Source organism: Anomalospiza imberbis, chromosome 1, assembly GCF_031753505.1.
Source record: "Anomalospiza imberbis isolate Cuckoo-Finch-1a 21T00152 chromosome 1, ASM3175350v1, whole genome shotgun sequence".
Taxonomy (NCBI): domain Eukaryota; kingdom Metazoa; phylum Chordata; class Aves; order Passeriformes; family Viduidae; genus Anomalospiza; species Anomalospiza imberbis.
The window spans coordinates 111009526-111028252 of NC_089681.1; the positions used below are offsets into that span (position 1 = coordinate 111009526).

The window sequence follows — 18727 nt, forward strand, 5'->3', positions numbered from 1 at the left end:
CTGAAGACCTACTGTGAGCAAGGAGCTGCCCAAGTCATGTCTGCTGATGAACAGAATTTACACATAGAGTAAAAGAACTGTAAAGATGTGGTAGTGTAGTTTTTGCCTTCCAGATTCTGTTTTAAATGTCTGTCCTGAAACCTAATAACATCTATGTTTTGTAGGGCTCTGAAGAACAGTTGTGCAGATTGGCAGATGTTTCAATCTGATGGGAACTGAAATTCTATTCTTAAACCATTAATACTAAATAGACCTAAATTTCCTGCACTTCAGCTGTGTTGCAAGAGAATTGATTATGATATCTGAGACGGAAAAGGAAAAAAAACTATGATGGTAGTTGTTGAAGATTTTACTTCAGTTTTAGAGAAATGTAAGAAATATTTTTAAACCAAAACTTTTATCCTATCCTTCTGGTGGAGTGAAAAGAAAAATGCCTATGCCTTAAGGAGCACATATGAAATTATTAGCAGGAGCATTCTTGGTGCTTAGCTACTTGGTTAATCTAAGAACTTGCTTACTGTAACAGAGTTAAACATTTCTCGCAGTGAGTTTTCAAATTCTTTTGAAGAAAGAGTTGCTTGGATTCTGATCAGACTGAATCCATGACAAATTAACTGGGATTATGAGATAAGAAAAATTGGTAGATTTTCCTACAAGGATTTCTATCTAGGTGCTGTGAATTGTTGCCAGAGCACACTTATGGTGATCTATCTGTTGGACTTGTGTCTTTTATGTCATGTTCTTCTTAGAAGCCAGGAAGATGCTGCTGCTATTGACTATTAGTCAGGATCAAAGTGATAGCCTCTTGCAGAAGCACTTTGGCTTAGTTACTGGATCAAAAAACCATCTTTCTTGGCAGTGTTCTTGGCAGTTTCTAGGTATATTTTTCAAACATCTTTTTTTTCCCCTCTAGGAACGTTAATAGATGAGCTCTGAAAAAAAAATGCTGTGCTTCCTCTAGAGATCAGGATGTCTTGGACATTTGTGTTTTGGTTATTTATCAGGGCATAATTTTTCTCTAGAAATGGATAAGTTGAGAATACCTGCAGATTTTGGGTAATAGGGAAAAGTTGCCAATGAGTTGGGAATATTTTTGTAAGATCTATTTTATAAAATCTACTTTTTGTGTTTTATTTGAAGACAGTAATTTTACAGTCATTAAAATGTGTAATTCTTAAGTTCAGTACTTAAGCCTGTATTTCTCTTTGAGCTTGTGAATAATCCCAATAAAGTGCACAGAGGTAATCTTATGCTGAAGTATTTTTGCTGAATTGTGTCCCTAGAAAATTTGATACATGCAAATAAAAACATATCTAAATATATGAGCATTGTTCCCAGATTTGGTAGAAATATTTCTGCTTTCCATATGTACTTCTTATAATAAGTTTCCCTTGAAAGCAGTTTGAATATAATTTTGCTGTTCAGCAATCCAGATGCAAGAAACATGCCATAAATATCTTACCCTTCTCTCCCTCCCCGAAATTTGTATTTGGCAAGTGTATCATGCTATATATTGATGTTACTATTTTATAAAGAATTTATAAAATTTTGGACAGTAATAACATACTTTTTTGCACTGTTCTGTAAGCACAGAGAAAGTGTAAGACCACTTACTCTCCTATTCCAATCCAATATAATATTGATCATTATGCTCAAGAAACTCTATTATCACTCTGGAAACAGGATTAAACTACCCTTGTCTGTAACAGTTATTTATAATTAATTTAGGAGGGATCAGCCCACAGGAGTGGATCTCAAAATTCTAGTTTTGGTGACTGGGATGTATAAGCTCTCAAGAAGGTGCATGGGATATATCCTGAGGGAGGTAAGTTTGTGAGGAACCCAAGATTACTCAATGCTAACCAAGCTGTAATAAAGAGTAGCTGATAGGCATAGGCAGTGCATAGCCCAGTTATTGCTCTTTCTGTCCAATAGGAAACTCCATATGTTTCCAGGATCTGACCCTTCTATTCCCAGTGGAGAGGAGGAAGCAAGAGCTGGGTCTGCATATCACAGCTCTCTGTTGTAGGAGTTGAGTAGCTGGGGTCATGCAGAGCAGCATCTGCAAACACTTCCATGGGAGGATTTGAAACTAGGATCCCAGGAGTCCTTTTGAGACAGGGATGAATAACTGAGACTCCCTGTTCAGTCTGTTTTCCTTAGGGTTGTAGGTAGCCAGAACTGCACGGCAGAGCAGCTCTCTTGTGAATGGTTCTAGGTGGAGCTCCAGGTGACAATGTTAAATGTAGGTATTTTGGTCAATATCCCAAGTGAGGCTGGAAAGACTCCAGGCAATTGTGTCATTTCAGGAATTCTCACTGATGTGATCAATCACTGATGTGATTGCTCTAAATTGACCAGTAGATTTACAGCTTCAATTGGCTTAAATACCTATTGTGTACCCTTTGTTTACCTGTGTGTCTTTGCTGTTTCACTTTGCTCTGGGCATTCACAGCAAGTTGTGTTGGACCACAATCAAATGGAAATGTGTCAGAGTCATGTTTTAGAAGTGTAATTATGATACAGTCCTTGTAAAATGGTGCTTAATTATAAATAGTTTTATTTTGTTGCAATTTTAGAATTGTTAGTGGACTTGTCAGACTTTTTAACCTTAGTATCTCCTGGAATAAGGAAGGACAGAGTTTTCAAAAGATGCTGTTTTTCTTTTTATTGGTTAAAAAAATTATTGGTTATCTTCATTTACTATATGAATAATGGGATCTAGAGATGGGAAAGACTTATTACTTTATGTAGTCCATTGCCTTTCCCAGCAAAATGGTTTTCTGCCATTAACTTTTCCAGTGCTTTGGGCAATTTAGTTTTAAATATCTCTGCAAATAAACAGCATTTTCACTGCTTCTCTAGGTAAGTTATTGAACACCTTTTTTTTTTCCCCCAAGCGATTTCATCATATTTTACTTTATATTGAGCATACATATACAGATAGCTAGATGGATACAGATACCTTTTAAAAGAGAGAAATTTGTTATCTGAGATTTTCTGGGTTAGATAGAGGAAAAAAAAAGTTCTTTCCAGTCCAGTGCTGTAGATACCCAATGCCTCAGCAAATGTTGAGGTTTTACAATTATGTTTTCATATCTATTTTGTTGCAGTAAGGATCCCTTGAAGAATGAGAGAGTACTATTGAAAAAAATTCTTTCAAATACATCCTGACTTAAAAAAAAGAGTCTCCCATGACCATGACTACTTATCACAGCCATTTTGCATACTGCTAATTGCAATGACAGGTAAGCAAAATGAGATTTGTAAATCATATATCTGTATTTAAAATTAATGACTACATCTTTGCTACTGTCCTTAGTAATTCTTGCTGTCAGGCACTGCAGACCTTTGTAGGCATTCCTTCTGAACTAACACTGTTATTGTTGAAACAAATTGCACTGGTCTTCTTCTTTTAATCTCTCTAAAAGATTAAAGATCAAGTAAAGAAAAACATTATAGAGGCACAAAAATCTCGCATTCACCTTCATTTTGTTTCAACTTTAATCAAACTGTAACTGCTCCTGCTAGAAGTGTTTTTGTAGCACATCTATTTGTCCAGAAATGTAATGATTTGTCACCTCTTTGGGACAACTTATGTGATAACGATGACTTAGTGTGTAAGACTGTACAACAAGGGGGTGATTAAAAGGAATTTAAGAACAGAAAACAGGTCAGTTGAAGACAATAAGCCTAAAAATACAGCTTGCTAAAACAGTTAATATCAAAATAAAGATAGCCTCCTCTAATTTAAAATTTATATATATTTTTAATATTTAAAGTTTTTAAATAATATTTTTATTCATTTTCTGAATAGCTAGAATCCGAATAGATAAAGGCCTTCCAATAATTTTATTCTTGGTAATAGAATAATTCATGGTTAAAATTTGGCAGGCTTAAGTTCCTTAATAAATTGTATCTTATGAAATCACATGATTGACTATATAGCTGTAGATCAGTTCATGACCAAAAAAAGGATTTGAAACTGCTATTGCCTTCATCCCTTAATTTCATACAACAAACTTCTGGTGTTTCCCCTCAAAAATTATAAAGGACTTACAAAATGGATCTGCATCCCTCCCTTCCCAAAAATATTGTTAGGTACTTACATGCATGCCAAAATGTTTGAAGTACTTAATGAATTTTAAATAAGTTGTATCTGACTTTTGCATACTTTCTTTTCCAAGGATTTCAGCTTTATCCATAGAATATCCATAGAGATATTTTGCTCAAAATAAAACTAAAAATGAGGTAGAAATTAATCCATCAAGAAGTAGTGCTCCTATCTGAGTTGGGAGTTTAACTCCCAACATTTGCTACCTTTGGTTGTCAAAATTGCTGAGCAAAGTAAGCAAATGAGCAAGCTTGTTGCCCAGGAAGTTAAAGATAGAAATCTTCAGAATTTGTGCATTCCTGTGAGGAGCCTTTTGGACTGGGATCAGTTTCTTGTGAGAAATCTTCCCACCAAAGCTTCAGATGGAACTGAGGAAACCTAATGTATTTAATTGATTAGGAATTTAGTGGATAACCAGTAGTGGTGAGATCTCTAACCACCACGAGTAAATGTGATTAGATGCTAAAAAATTACTAAATTTTCATTAATCAGACTTTATGTCCAAACGCAATTTCCAGAAAGTAAAATCTTATTTCCTTTCCACATTTGTCTTTGTCTCCTTACTGGTCTTATCCTGAGCAATTTTTAATTTTCAAAGCTGATGAATATCTACAGTCATCTCTCATATCATACATCTACATTCCAGTCTAGCAATGTAGCTATAGCTCCTCAGGATACACCTGAGCTGGCTTTAAAACTGCTCTTGTGGGTACCCAGCACAGTGTAGCCAGACAGGGGCCTGGAGTTTCATTTAGGCTGTTTGATGTATTTAGGCTTTAACAGTCTATATTGAGACTCATCCTGCCTCAGGATGGACTTTTGTCAGTCACTAACTTGGTTAGTTGAGTCAGCTTGGATATGTACATCCAAGCTACCCTGCCTAGTGTCAAACCTGCATATTATTTATTCCACTGGAAGTTGCATAGGGTAAAGAAAGGTCAGTGTGTTCAGACTCCTGTGGAGGGAATAAAGGGATTTGCAACATCTAAGTGGCCTGGAGTAACTTCAAACTGTAAAATATACAATGCAGGAGTTATATCATTGCCTTGAGTGTTTATAATATTTGATTTCTCTCCCCAGTAGATGTATAAAAGACCAAACTCTGACAATAGAATTGAACAAATCAACCTTAACAGAGAATATTACAGTCTAGAGTATTCAGCCCAATCCCCATGTCATTTAGCATAAAAGCTATCAAGCAAACCAGTACCAATTTCTTGTATCACTCCCACCCTCCTTAGAGTACTTGTCTGAGATTTAGTTTTGCAAGTTTCCATTTTATAGCATATTTTTATTACCAGTGATAGAAATATATTTATTTTAAAACAGGATGTAACAATATTTCAGTGTGTTGCCCTTTGTTCAATACCATGTTTTACTCTTTTCTTCTTAGTAGTAGTAATGATAATAGTACTTAACACTTATAGTATCCCATGTATTGAAAAGACCTTTGCTGCCATCAACTTGGTATCTTGTGTAGACTAGTTAGATATTGTATCTCCATTTTAGAAATAAATTGAGACAGAAGATCTTTAACAACTAGCCTTTGAAAAGTATTCCTAATTGTCTCTCACTGAATTCTTGTATGTATAACTCTAATTTCCAGAGGTTCCTGGCCTCTTCTGTTACCTTCAACAGGGGTATAAACTATTACTCTATAAAGAGGAACCAAGGAGGATAATTGACAGTGTGTCTGCAATTGAGTAAGATGTTTCCTCTTATGTGCACTCTTTCCTTCATTCTCCATGGGTTCCATATCATACCCAGTGTATGCTCCACCCCTATTGTAGCCACAGACCCACTGCTGCAGAGCTCAGCAAGCAAACCTCAGTCTCTGGAGACTCCAGAGAGTCTCTAGTTACCCTATTTTTCCTTCTCACTTTCTGTCCATCGATCATCTCAGTACTCCTGCATATTATCTGCTTATTTATCCATGACTTCCCTCTAATTGTAGTCCCTTCCTACCATTCTTCTGTTCTTGCTTTCCTATGCTTGCTTGCAAGTGGCTGAAGAATCTTAGTGGTATAATTGCCATGAATTTACCCATCCAAAAGAATGTTAAAATTAAGAGCAGTGTTCCAACATATGTTACACTCCACACTTACTACCACCATCTTTTGCATGCAGGAGTTCACATTTGGTTCTTCTTTCCTTCCCTCCTACACTTGCATTTTCTATACATGCACACACACACAAACATCTGTTTTCCATTCTCCAATCAATAGTAAAATTTAGCTGCTTAAATAAAACTATTGGTATATTTGGGGATCTGTAGATGTCACATTCAGAATGAAAATATAATGTATTTTATCTGTCCACAGAAAATTTTGTAAAAGGACCTGCAATTTCTAGTCCAGGAAAAGAGCAGAAGACAGCATGAAAGGCTGTCCTGTGGGGCTTTTTGGTCTCTGTACTTGTATTATTTTACAGTGTAAGGCTGATGACTTTGATTTGTTATATTTAATATGCATTAAACGTTTATTGTATTCTTAGGATTTTTGCACATGCTGCTTTTGTATCAATGCATTATGTAGGATAGCATATGAGGATTTTTTATCACTGAGGTTTCATCAAAACTGGACAGAAAATAAAATTGGATAATCCTCTTATTTCATTTGGGGGGGATTTATTTTTTTAAATAGTTCACCTCTTCCAATGTTGGTTTAAGCCAAAAAAAAAAAAAAACAAACTGATCTGAAATGGGCTTTTGAACAAAGGTCTAATTTAAATATAGATAGAAAAGGGCAACATTTTTTTCCTTTACTGCATTTTGTGCATGCCAGCAAAGTCTGCCAGTACATCTTGATGATTATTTACAAATAAGTTTCTGTTTCTCTCCCCCAAAATATTTTTCATCTTGAGAATATAGTCTTCCAGTAACAATTTTATGATTACAGTTGTAAACCAATTTTTTATTAAGAGCTTTTAATGCTGACTTTCATAAAGGAAAACTTTTCTCTTTTAAATTTTGAAGTGTAGTCAAAAAACGTACTTGGAAAGGACTCAAGTTTAACTGCACAAGCTGTTTTTTGAGAGGATGGAAACTGAAAAGAAATTGTTCTAATTTTTACAGCAAAAAAACCTTTGCTTTTGATAAACCACAGAGAAATTTCTTCTCGGGAGACTCAATACTCTTGACTAGTGTGAGAAAGAATTGCAGTTATTATTAAGTAGGCAGGTCTTTCCCTATTAGATTGTGTTCAGTACAGTGGAGATACTAGAAATGCTTGAACATCAATTAAAAAGAAATGTTTCTTAAATCTTACAAGACCAAACTGCTCTTTTTTAGCAGAGCTGTACCCCTGGGAAGCAAGGGAAGCGAAAAGGCCAGAGAGGCTTGTTTATTTTCGTATGTCATACTTCGGTCTTTAAACCAGCAAAGAGAAGAGATCTCTGAGCACATCCAACACTTTGACACTGCTGAAAGGAGGACTTCAGGTTCTGTTATCCCTGCTTCCTCTTCCACTTTTCTTTACTTCTGCCCCAAGGTCCAACTTCTTTTTACAGCTGCTATTACTTGTTCAACCACTCATGAGTGGATTCAGCTCATTAAGTAAGCAGAAAACAGGGTGTTTTTGCTGAATTAAGCAGGCTTTTGCAATTTTACTTCTTATATTTGTCATGGAAAAGTGAGTACAAACACATAACAAACAAACAATCAGTCCTGAAAAACATACAGTGTTTCAGAAACCAGAACTATTACTTGCGTGCTTAAGCCATTACAAGTTCAAAACCTGAGAATGAAACAATTTATCTTTTCTGATGGAAAATAAAATCAGGATATGTTATGCCAGAGCCAAAGAATTTCTGCAGCCACTCTCACCCCAGAGTAATTGAGAAGCGAGGTTATTTTTTTCATTTAAAGGTCTGCATGGATGCTAGGATTTCACAAACACTGACTAAGTCAAGGTTAAATTGGCTTCCTCTTCAGTTTTAAAACTGGCAAAGTCTTCTCCCCTTAACCTCTCTGGTTTTTGCCCCTTGTGTTTTCCAGAAAGTTCAGAGATGAATTGCATTCTTTACCTTGTTTGTAAATGCAAACCCTTTTCCACTTTTGTTGGTTTGTTCAGTGCTCTGAAATAAGCAGGTTATGTTTCCTTTCTATTGAAAATGATGATGTAATGGGCAAAACATCAGGAATTAGTAATGAAAATTCTGAAGTCTTCATTCCATAAGAGAAAAGAATTAAAGGTGCCAAACTAAGCTCTTCTATAAGCTTTTTAGGTTTTCTGCTCCTTGAACAGCTCTGAATGTTTTTAGACCATAATTAATGAAAATAATATAATGTCTTTGGCTTTTGGTGCAAAGTATATTTTTCTTTTATTCTTTTAAGTGAGGAGAAAGCACCAGATGAATCTTTATTTTCAAAACTTGGTTACTACTGAATCAACATGTAGCACTTTATTTCTGCAACTATCCTAAGACTTCTATAAAATGGGTTCTGAAAATAGTTACCCTTCCAAAAGGCCAAAATTAGACATAAAATCCTTGTAAGTGCATGTGTTCAAGAGCAGGGTATTTTAGGACCTTCATTTTAATCTAAACATGTGTTTGCTATCAGCGACAAAGGTTAGGCCTTCACAGATTGTTCTCTGTGGAAGGAAAATCAGTGAGATTTTTTTTTTTTTTTTTTTTTGAGGCATAATATGGGTGATTTTACCTTTTCAAACCAACAGTGGTGAGAAGAAGAGAAATTGAACCAATGGTTCAGCATATTTTAGCCTGGTTCCAGCCTTTTTTTCTCCCTCTGAATATAGATATACTCTCTGAACTGCAATAACTGCAACCCACCTACAAGTATTAAGATGCTCATTACTGCACATGTCACAAGAGGGATTCGAAAAACTATCTCTGTGTAAGGAAAAACTATTTATGATGCCCGGTATTAAAATTTAAGTGCATATTCTTATATTAGCCTTCTTGAAGAAAGGGCAACCTTGTATGAGGGAATGAAGTTTTATGTACACCCTGAATATGAGTATCTGTAATAACAATTGTTCTATAGACAGAAAAATCACAGAAGGAGTTCTAGAAGCACAATAGAAGGATGACAATGATTAATTAGCTGAATTGTGCAACAAAGGAATTGTCACACAATTTGACTCAAATATCAGTAATATAATGGAACTACATAGTTCCTACCACACTGGAAAAAGGATATTGAACAAAAAGCAGAAAAGTCAGTAATACCATTTGTCCCATTGGTTTTCTGATACAATACAAGAAATTGGTTATGAGTTGTTCATCATGGATTACATAGATTACAGAAACAGAAAAAAAAAAAAATATTAAGTTAGGAGGGATTTTTTGTTCCTTTTGCCTCCAGCAGTTGAAATTGGAATGAAAAATAAAAAAGGGTACTCTCTTGACACACCAGTAGTTTCCAGCTCTTTAATTATAAATCTTAACTTTGGCCTAAATGCCTTCCAAAATGTTTAGAGTTTCCTAAAATCTAAAGTCTTGTTTTAGGACTTGCAGAGCAAGCAGTTTTCAATCTGAGAAGTATAGAAGAAGCCTCAGTTGAGCATTGCCACAAGAAGACTTATTTGAAAGCCGGTTACTAAATCTTGTCTTTCAGTATGCAGATCCAGAGTCGTTGTGATTGCTATTGCCTTTGCAGATGAACAAGCTATGTTGCAACTGTTTTTAGGAATGTTTTGTTGCCATTAATTTAGCAGTCACTTTTCTTTTTATGAGCTTTCCTCATCTCAGAACTTGAGACTTATCTACATGGAGCAATTCGTGAAAATTAATGTGAGTCAACTAAAGATGTGACTTAGAAATAGATCAGTTAAATGTCATTAAAACCCCTAAGGACCTTCTTATCCAGAATTCAAGTGGTCCTAATTTAATTTAATTTACTTCATCAGTGAAGTTAGATCATTCAAATGTAGTTTGTAAGGAGAACATCCACATTAGGATTTAATGTATTTTTACAGCTTCTCTTTAAAGTAACATTTTTAGTTAATTCACTTTCCTGATTGTCCTCATATAAATAAATCCCTAATCCCACAAGTGTTTTTAGTTCTGGCTAATCCTTGACACTACTTAATAAGAGACTGCATAATCCAGATAGTGTCTATACCAATTGCTCTGTTGGAAAACATCCAGTTTCCAGTCTCTGTTGCATCTGGTAAGACTCTTCTCTGACTATTCAGCTTTACCAGCAAACTACAGGGCAGTTGTAAGGCAGGCTAAATCTACAGCAAGAGGGTTTTGTTCCCCAAAATCAATTAGCTGATACTAATACAATGAGACTTCCATCTATTCGCCAAGCTAAAAAGCTTTTAAGCTGATCTGCAGGGGATATCTTTAGCATCTTCATCCAGACTTTCCCTGAGGGGTGAGCCATTTTCAGTTAAATGTCATGCTTGAGAGGGTGCTTGATCCTTGCTGCAATGCTGAGGTGCAATTGTTGAACAGAGTTGGAGAAGTCTGTGTAGGGGGCAATTTAAATTCCATACTGGATTTCATAGATGTCAGTCAACAAGGGCTGCATAGAGGATGTATAGGATCAGTATATTTTCAGCAGGCAGCTCAGGCATTTAGGTAATTTTAGGTGCTTTGCGTAGATTTTGGCATTATATATTTCTCCAAAAGGATTTAATGCTGATAGGAAATTAGACCATTTGAGCTATGTTTTTAAACCAAATCTGTACTGCTACGCTTTTCCTGTGTTTGCTTTACAGTGGACCTTTGAAGAAAAGACACAGGGATGAGCAAAAATATGGATAGTGATGACACTGTTGAAGTAGAGTAGTGTTTATAGTATGTAGAGATGTAAATTTCTGCCTTGTGACAAACTGTATGATTGATCCTGCTATGCATGGGGGCTGGTTTGAGCTGTGGTGGAGATAATTGTCTTCACAGTGGCTCTTGTGGAGCTCTGCTTTGGATTCCTGATGAAAACAGACTTGACAATAGAGATGTTTTTGTTATTGCTGACAAGGGCTTGTACAGAGTTAAGGCCTTTTCTGCCTCTCGTACTGCCCTGCCAGTGAGAGGGCTGGGAGTGCACAAGGAGCTGGGGAGACACAGCTGGAACAGCTGCCCCCCACTGACCAAAGGCATTTTTCAAACCATATGGAGTCACGCTCAGCGGATAAAGAAGGGAAGAAGGAAAGGGGAGGCATTTGGAGTAATGGTGTTTGTCTTCCCAAGTTACCATTAGATGTAATGGAGCCCTGCTCTCCAGGGGAGACCTGTAACACCTGCCTGTCCTTGGGAAGCAGTGAATTAATTGCTTGTTTTGCTTTCCTTGCATGTATGTGTGTCTTTTGCTTTACCTTATTGATCTGTCTTTATCTCAACTCATAAATTTTCTCATTTTCGCTCTTTTATTTTCTCCCCCATCCCAGTGGGGGGGAATGAACATGTGACTAAGTTGCTGACTGAGGCTGCATCACAACAGCATGCATCCCTGGTCATTTGGGTTGAGTAGTTGAAAGTAATGAAGTGGGTGGACAGATGCATCCATCATTTGTATAAAATCGGCCACAGAAACAGTGCTTTTAACTATGCTGGCTTTATGAGCTGCCAAATTCAGAAGAGACTTTTGAGCTGAATTGCTTTTGGATTCTACCAACTACATTGATCAGTTCTCCACTAGCTACAGTGGGAGTGAGAACATCTAGCTCACGTGTAGAACCTGATTTTTAGATGTCTTAAGCTAGAGCTAAGTCCTAACTTTTTACTAAGCATCAAATGGGGCTTTTTGATCTTTGTGTACAAACACTAACATGATGATACAGTAAATTCCACATTAGAGCTCTTTATCTTGGATGGAAACCACCCTGGCCTAAGGACAAAACAATCCCGCTCACATGGCTAGGTTAGACTTCTCTGAAAATTTTTTGGTAGACTAGGTTTTCTCCTGCTGGCCTTATGCCAATTGACCATGGATGGTCTGTATCACTCCAGTTTTAGGGATCACCGAAATAGGAGTACAGACATTTCCTCTTGTGGGGAAAAAACCCACAAAAACCTAACTGAAAACCATCACCCCAATAATCTTTTGAAAGTCTTCTGCTAATTACACTTGTATTTTAGGTCTTGGTTAAAAGAAGGCAGTTTCAGTGGCTAGGTACCAAGTAATTCTGAGTTTATAATAGTGCAATAGTATCATAATTTCTTCCTTGGGAACCAAGTTTTCCAAAAAGGTTTCCTACCCACATATTTTAAAAGGCCCTCAAACCTAGCACCTGAGCTCTGATAAATCATAGCCTGAGGTGGTCTGGTTGGAAAATAAGAAGCCACTGAAGAAGGAAAATGCTGAAATTTCACTCTCCATAGGGATTACCAATTTCATTAGCCTTGGTGAAAACCACATTTCACTAAATTTAGAGCTGCAGCAGAGCTCAATACAGATAATGCATTTAATGTATGCTCTGGGCAGTCAAGTTGAAACTATTTTCAAGTAATTTTCTTCAGTGTTGGATGCAGCTACCCTGTAAGTTTCCTGATAAATTAGAATTTTTCTTTCTCAAAACAGTAAGTGACACAGTTCCAAAGCATCTAACATTTTCTGTGTTGGTGAAGGTGTATCATCATTTCCCATAGAGTCATGTTTTATCACCACCTGGTAATATAGTGTCACAGTATGATAGGACATGCAATTTAAAGATATGGTTTTTTCCCAGTTCTGTAGTCATGTCAAACACTGTTGAATAATGTAGAGGCTTTTCTTTTTTCCTTTTTTTTTTCACACATGAATCTTTACTCTGCCAAATTAAAGACAGTTCAGGTTTGGTGGGGAGGCAAAAGCCTCCACTGTATTCTCCTTAGAAAAAGATTCAGAGATGGTGTATTTATACAAGGCAATAGAAGTATGCAAATAAGAAAAGTGATGATATGGGAGAAAAAGCAAATTCTATGACAAATATGGTTTGCTTTTTTCATAATATTGTTAACTGTGGAAGAATGCCACTGTATTTTACAGTATTATAGGCAGACACCAGATATTTATCTAATTTTTCATAGCATCAACTGTTCGGTTTTCTGCCCTGAAGTCTTTAAAAATTACCTTTGACAATGCACAAGTAAACTCAATTATGTAGTAAATATATACTTTTCAATAGTTAAAGTGATGTGACTTCATGGCCCATGACTATGTCTCTTGGTGGCAACAGTGATCAAACAATACTAAAATGAAACAGAAGTTTACTTGGATGTTTATGTTGGTTCTGGAGAGATTATTTTTAGCAATAAGCTTTATTTTTATAATAAGCTTATACTTCTTCCAGATTAAATCTGCAATTTTCTAGGACAAAAAATTTATTCTTGTGATAGGTTTTTGGCTATACATTTTAATCAAATTGTCTATGTGGTAGCTTACCAATATTTAAGAATTTGGAGATTTTAAACAATTCTTTGATGCAGAGGACTGTGTGCTATTACAAAGAGGATGTTGTATGTCCCATGTATGTTGGATAGCCACCTTATGTGCTCTTGATTTCAAAACAGAATAAGTGCAAATACTTGTACAGGCTTAAGACATAGGGGAGCCTGGCCAGGTGGAATTAAATATGTGGTAATAGAATTAATACAAGGTGATAGAATTAATGTCTTGTGAAAAGACAACTGTTTTCAAAGTTATGTGCTATGTTCTACATGGCTGAGTAGTAACTAAACCCTTCAAGCCTCTTGCACACCATTTCTCTAAAGGGCATGTATCTTAAAGGGATTTTTAACAGGCTTGCTGTTCTCAGGGACTTGTGTTCCTTGGGACTGGAACAACAGCAAATTGCAGTCTTTCCCACATTACTAAACAGGCAGGAGTATTGCATAGAATAGAGCTCTACGTCTTTCATAGGAAAGGTGAACTGATCTACTGTATTTTGCTTTATTTCTAGTGTACAATTTATTTTGAAAGGCTCAAGGGTGACTGGAATTAAAGAGTTTCAGCAATAAATGTTTTTGTCCTTGTTCATTTAAACAGAGGGTTTATCTGAAAATTGCACTTCTAGGGTACCTACCATTTTTTTCAGCTTTTTCACTTTTTTTCCCTTTGAAGGGAAGTGAAGGAAGTGGTAGCTAAGAAATTAAATTGTATTAATAGAATTCCCATGAAACATAACATGCTTAGCAGCAGTAAGGGAATCTGTGGTCAAACTTGGAGTCAGATGATACAGATAAACATTCATGAATAGTTCTGTCTCAAACTCTGTAATTTATGGTTCACAGTAGTTCTGAAACAAATAAGCAACAACTGAGACACTGTTTCATCTTAAAATCCAGACTAAATCCAGAGGGATGAATTTTAAGTGTGAGGTCTGACTCTAGGGATGGTGAAGAGATGTCTAAGACTGAGTAGGTTTTTTTAAGGTGACACATGCAATCTCCATTTCCATGAGGCCTAAACACTGAGGAGTGCAGAGGTTTACTAATGAGAATTATTTGGCTATTTTCAAACTTGATTTAGTGTCTGGAAAAGTGTTTTCCAGATAATTGCTGAAATTGAGCCAATGCAGTGTCTACTGTGACCTCCATATGGTAGATTAAAGACTCTACTAGCAAAGGCATTCCTTAAAGGATTTTTGGAAGAGGAGCTCTGTATTCTGCTTTGGTGAATTGCACAGCAGAGAGTTTTTCTTGCATTCCTTGACCTCTATAGAAGAGTAATGACATAAGGGAAAGAAGTACATTCTGGATATAAACAAATGGAACACAACTGTCTTCCTATTGTTGAGAGCCTAATAACACCTTTTCTCGTTTAGCAGATGTAGGAAAAGAAAACCCCAGTCTGCAGGTTTGGGAATTACCTGTTGCCTACTAAATTTCCTAATAGCTTCAGTTAGGTGCTTCTGTTTTTTTGTATCCTAGATTGTGGTGGAATATTACTCATTGTGCAAGAGGTGCACATTCCCCACTAGACGTAACTATGTAGTGCAGTGTAGGGTTGTCATATCTGTGGTCTTCTTCTACAGGTGACTGATAGGTCAGCTAAATGTTAATGAACTGTCTTTGCCTCTGGATCTAGGCCCTCTCAACTGCACAAACTTTCCACATGCTGTTCTATCAACTATACTTTCTTCAAGGTTTTGCAGATAATTATTGTCTCCTCACTGCTTCCTTTCAGTCAGTCTGCTTGCCTTTACCCTTCTCTCTATTACTGTGGTATGGAACCTACTCCAGGTGTGAGCTTGGAAGGATGAGGACAAGGAAATGAATCTTCTTGTCAGGAAGACAAACACTTTGGGCATGCTTTTACCTCTTTTGTGGTTCCTCAGAGACATCTCCACTTTGACAAAAGCTTTGGTTTTTAATTCCCTTGCTGAAAGGGACTATAAAATGCAGCTTTCACTAAGTGCTGTGTGGTGCAGGTGAGATGAAGACCCAAGTGATATTAGTATTAGAAGAGATAGTTAACTACCCTTCTTCAAAAAACATTTGTCATTCTTCTGTGTAATGGACTTGTTTGTGCCTCTTGAGAAAGAGGCAGTAAGCTAATAACCTACCATATTTCTTAGAAAGCCAGTTTAAGGAATTGTTTTCAGCATCTCTCTGAGTGGAGTTGACTACAAATTAGTATATTTCTTCCCTGAAATGGATGTATTTTCTATTGTTATTCCATCACACCAGAGCCTGTCTGCTACTTGCTGTGATACTGCTAATATTGTGGCACCTTCATTCCACTGCTCTCTGGAAGCAGTTACCACTTGTCTACAGTGTTAAGATGAATAAAAGAGAAAGTTTTTAATATGGTGTCTAAGGATAATGATCACCAGAATATTTTTCTTCAAAGGCATTTTTTGCTAGCTTTGCCAGCAATTTTTTATTCAATCTCACTATTTATCAATAAAAAAGCATTAGTTTACAGAAATAAGTAAAGACAGCTGAAGATGATAATTGTTGCAAGGATATATGGTGACATAAAAGTATTTTTTCCAGAAAAATAATGAAACAGAAATGAGATTGATGAGGGTTTGCAGATAAGATTGCTGCCTCTTGAAATGTTATAATATTTTCTTTGCCAATAGTGCTGACTGTGTTGGTAGATTCTGAAGGAAGATGTGATTAAAATGGGCAAGAGCTCATTTCTGACTACCTTCCCAACTCCAAAGAAGAAAACAGAAGAAAGGAAAAGAACAGGGGCCAGACCTACAGACTAGCTAATTTTAAGTAATCTCATCTGTTTAATACATGGAAGAAATATTTTGTAGATGGTGTAACCTACTGGTGTTGCCTTTTTGTTGTTATTTTTGTTTGCTTTTAATTACAACAAATGCCCCAAAACCTTGGACAATAACAAACCTGTGTCACAAAACTTTCTCTTTTCCAAACAGTTTTAAATGCAAGGTATTGAGTATATAATAGGATCCTCATAATAAGGCCTTGGAGTTCTTTGTGTAACTCATCCTTAATCACAGAATGAGTTGAGTTGGAAGGGACCCACAAGGATCATCAAGTCTTACTCCTGACCCAACGCAGCATCATCCCCAGGAATCACACCATGTGCCTGAGAGTGTTGTCCAAACTCTTCTTCCGCTCTGTCAGTCTGGTGCTCTAACCACTTCCCTGAGGAGCCTGTTCTGTGCCCAACCACCCTTTGGGCGAGAAACCTTTTCCTCATATCCAACCTCAACCTCCCCTGACACAACTTCAGGCCATGAAGAAAAGCAACAAGCTAAGAAAGGATAAATGTGTGGGTAATGGTTATTAGAGCAAGTAGAGCCATATTTGGCCATGTGAACTTCTTATTAAATACCTTATGTAACCTAGAAGGTAGATACAAAGATATTACAGCTCTTAATAGCTTCTGGCTGTAACTACATATTTCATGTGAGCTGCATGGCCCCAGAATGCTTTGAAACCTTGAAACTGTATGTCTCTGTTAATGAGCTGCAGTAGGACTGAGTGCGCCTCAAAAGATGAGTTCATTTTGCTGATAAGATGCATTCTGAGGACAAACCAGTCACAGTATCCTGCAGCACATCCCTGAAGAAAGCTTATTTGCTCTCAAAAATACATGGGGTTTCTCTGCTAGATGCACAAGTTGTATTGCTGTAGAGCTGACCCTTGAGTAGGCTTTTGCAGGGAAGTGCTGTGAAGAAGTGACAAATTCAGCTTGAGTCTGAGCTTTAGGCTATTGCTACACAGTTGTTGAGATGTTATCAGTTAGCCAACAACTTATTCTCTCACCAAGCTATAAGTAAAACAGTAATTTTGTAGTTCATAGTTTCTTAAACCTTCTGATTCCCCACATCGTAATTTTCTTGGCATTCCATTTTATCTCTTCTGTTCAATAATGTCCTCTTCTGTAATGTTATTGTTCTGTGCTTTGCTTGTTCTTTTTGCTCTAGTTGTGTCCAACAAACCCCTTACCATGACAGTTCACATTAATGTTAAAAACTGACTTCCAAAACCCTGGTTTTCAAACCCACTATTTATTACAAAAGTTCCTGCCTAGTTTATAATTTAGAAATCAATTTCCCAGTGGTGTTATGGACATTCCAGAAGACAAAAAAATAGAAGGTCTATTCATTGAGCTGATGTGTAGGTACACAGTTTGTGGTAATTGGGAGTGAGGCTGCGGCCAAGCCTTATCCTTAATGGGCTACAGCTGTGAAAAGCAGGTGAACAGTGTTGAAAGCAATGAGACATGGAGTGCCAAGGTGCACTGACCACTCACCAGAGGGAACAGAAGGCACGTAAGTGCAATGCATGTAAGGTGAGGGGTATAAAAAGTTGTGTCAAAGGACAAGAAGGGTAGGTACTTGCAGCCTTCTGAAGTGACATGATATTACTCTGTATGGGCAGATGCCTGAAGCCTTCTCATGTGGCGCGGTGTTACTCTGTATGGGTGGGTGTGTAAAGCCTTCTGAAATTGTGTGGTGATGTTCTGTATATCATTGCCGTCTCAACTGTGGTGTGTGCTGCAACATTGATGGACACCAAAATCAGTAAAGAAAAAAAAAATTGTCTGTCTGATTGAATATATATGGATGTTGATAGTATTTACCTGATATGGCCTGCTTAAAACTGCTCATACTCCTTTACTGTCATGACAAACGGAAACACTGTGATCAGTATCAGAGATGATGGAGTTTTGTTGCAAAACATTTATTTATTTTTGAAGAACAGCTGTTCCTTTTTAAATAAAAATCTGTATGAACAGAACACATTTTAGGATTATGCTTAACAACCAACCCTGAGTTCTCTGTGAATTTAAATTTTTCCTCTAGTAATTCACAGTTTGAATGTTTGCTCATTCAAGCTGTGTATCTTTGTCTTCCATTGTTTGCCCAGTGAAGGGCTAAGTGTAGTCAGTGTGTGTCATGCCTATTCAGTGTAGAACATGTGTGTCCCTGTAAAAAACATGTCTGTTCTTTGCTGGGCTCTGCCCAGTTCACACGAGGTGTACTGCAAGCTATGCAGCTGCTGAATATGGTGAATAGTAGCTCATTCTGTCAGAAGATATACTTTGAACTGTGTTCCAAAGTTTTCTGGTTTTATTATGTTTCTAATTGACTTGCTATCTCAAAGCCCAAATCTCTTAAATGTCCTTTTTACTATTTAGACAATTTGGCTCCTTGGTGTTAGGTATCTATAATTGAAAGACTTGACATGTATATGCTTACTGGAGTTGCACAAATGCAAGGAATTCAACATTTT

The 18727-nt window shown here is 36.7% G+C and overlaps 1 long non-coding RNA gene across 4 annotated transcripts in view; it reads left to right on the forward strand.

Annotated features, from left to right (window-relative positions):
* The window catches only part of LOC137483223 (uncharacterized), a 76549-nt gene that overhangs the window by 9979 nt on the left and 47843 nt on the right, over positions 1 to 18727 (forward strand). For 2 of the 4 annotated variants that reach the window (XR_011004398.1, XR_011004403.1), the window contains exon 1: positions 17869 to 18015. The exons of the other annotated variants lie outside the window; for them this stretch is intronic. This is a non-coding gene — a long non-coding RNA (uncharacterized lncRNA). Of the gene's footprint in view, positions 1 to 17868; positions 18016 to 18727 lie in introns of those variants that run through there. 4 annotated transcript variants of the gene reach the window in all.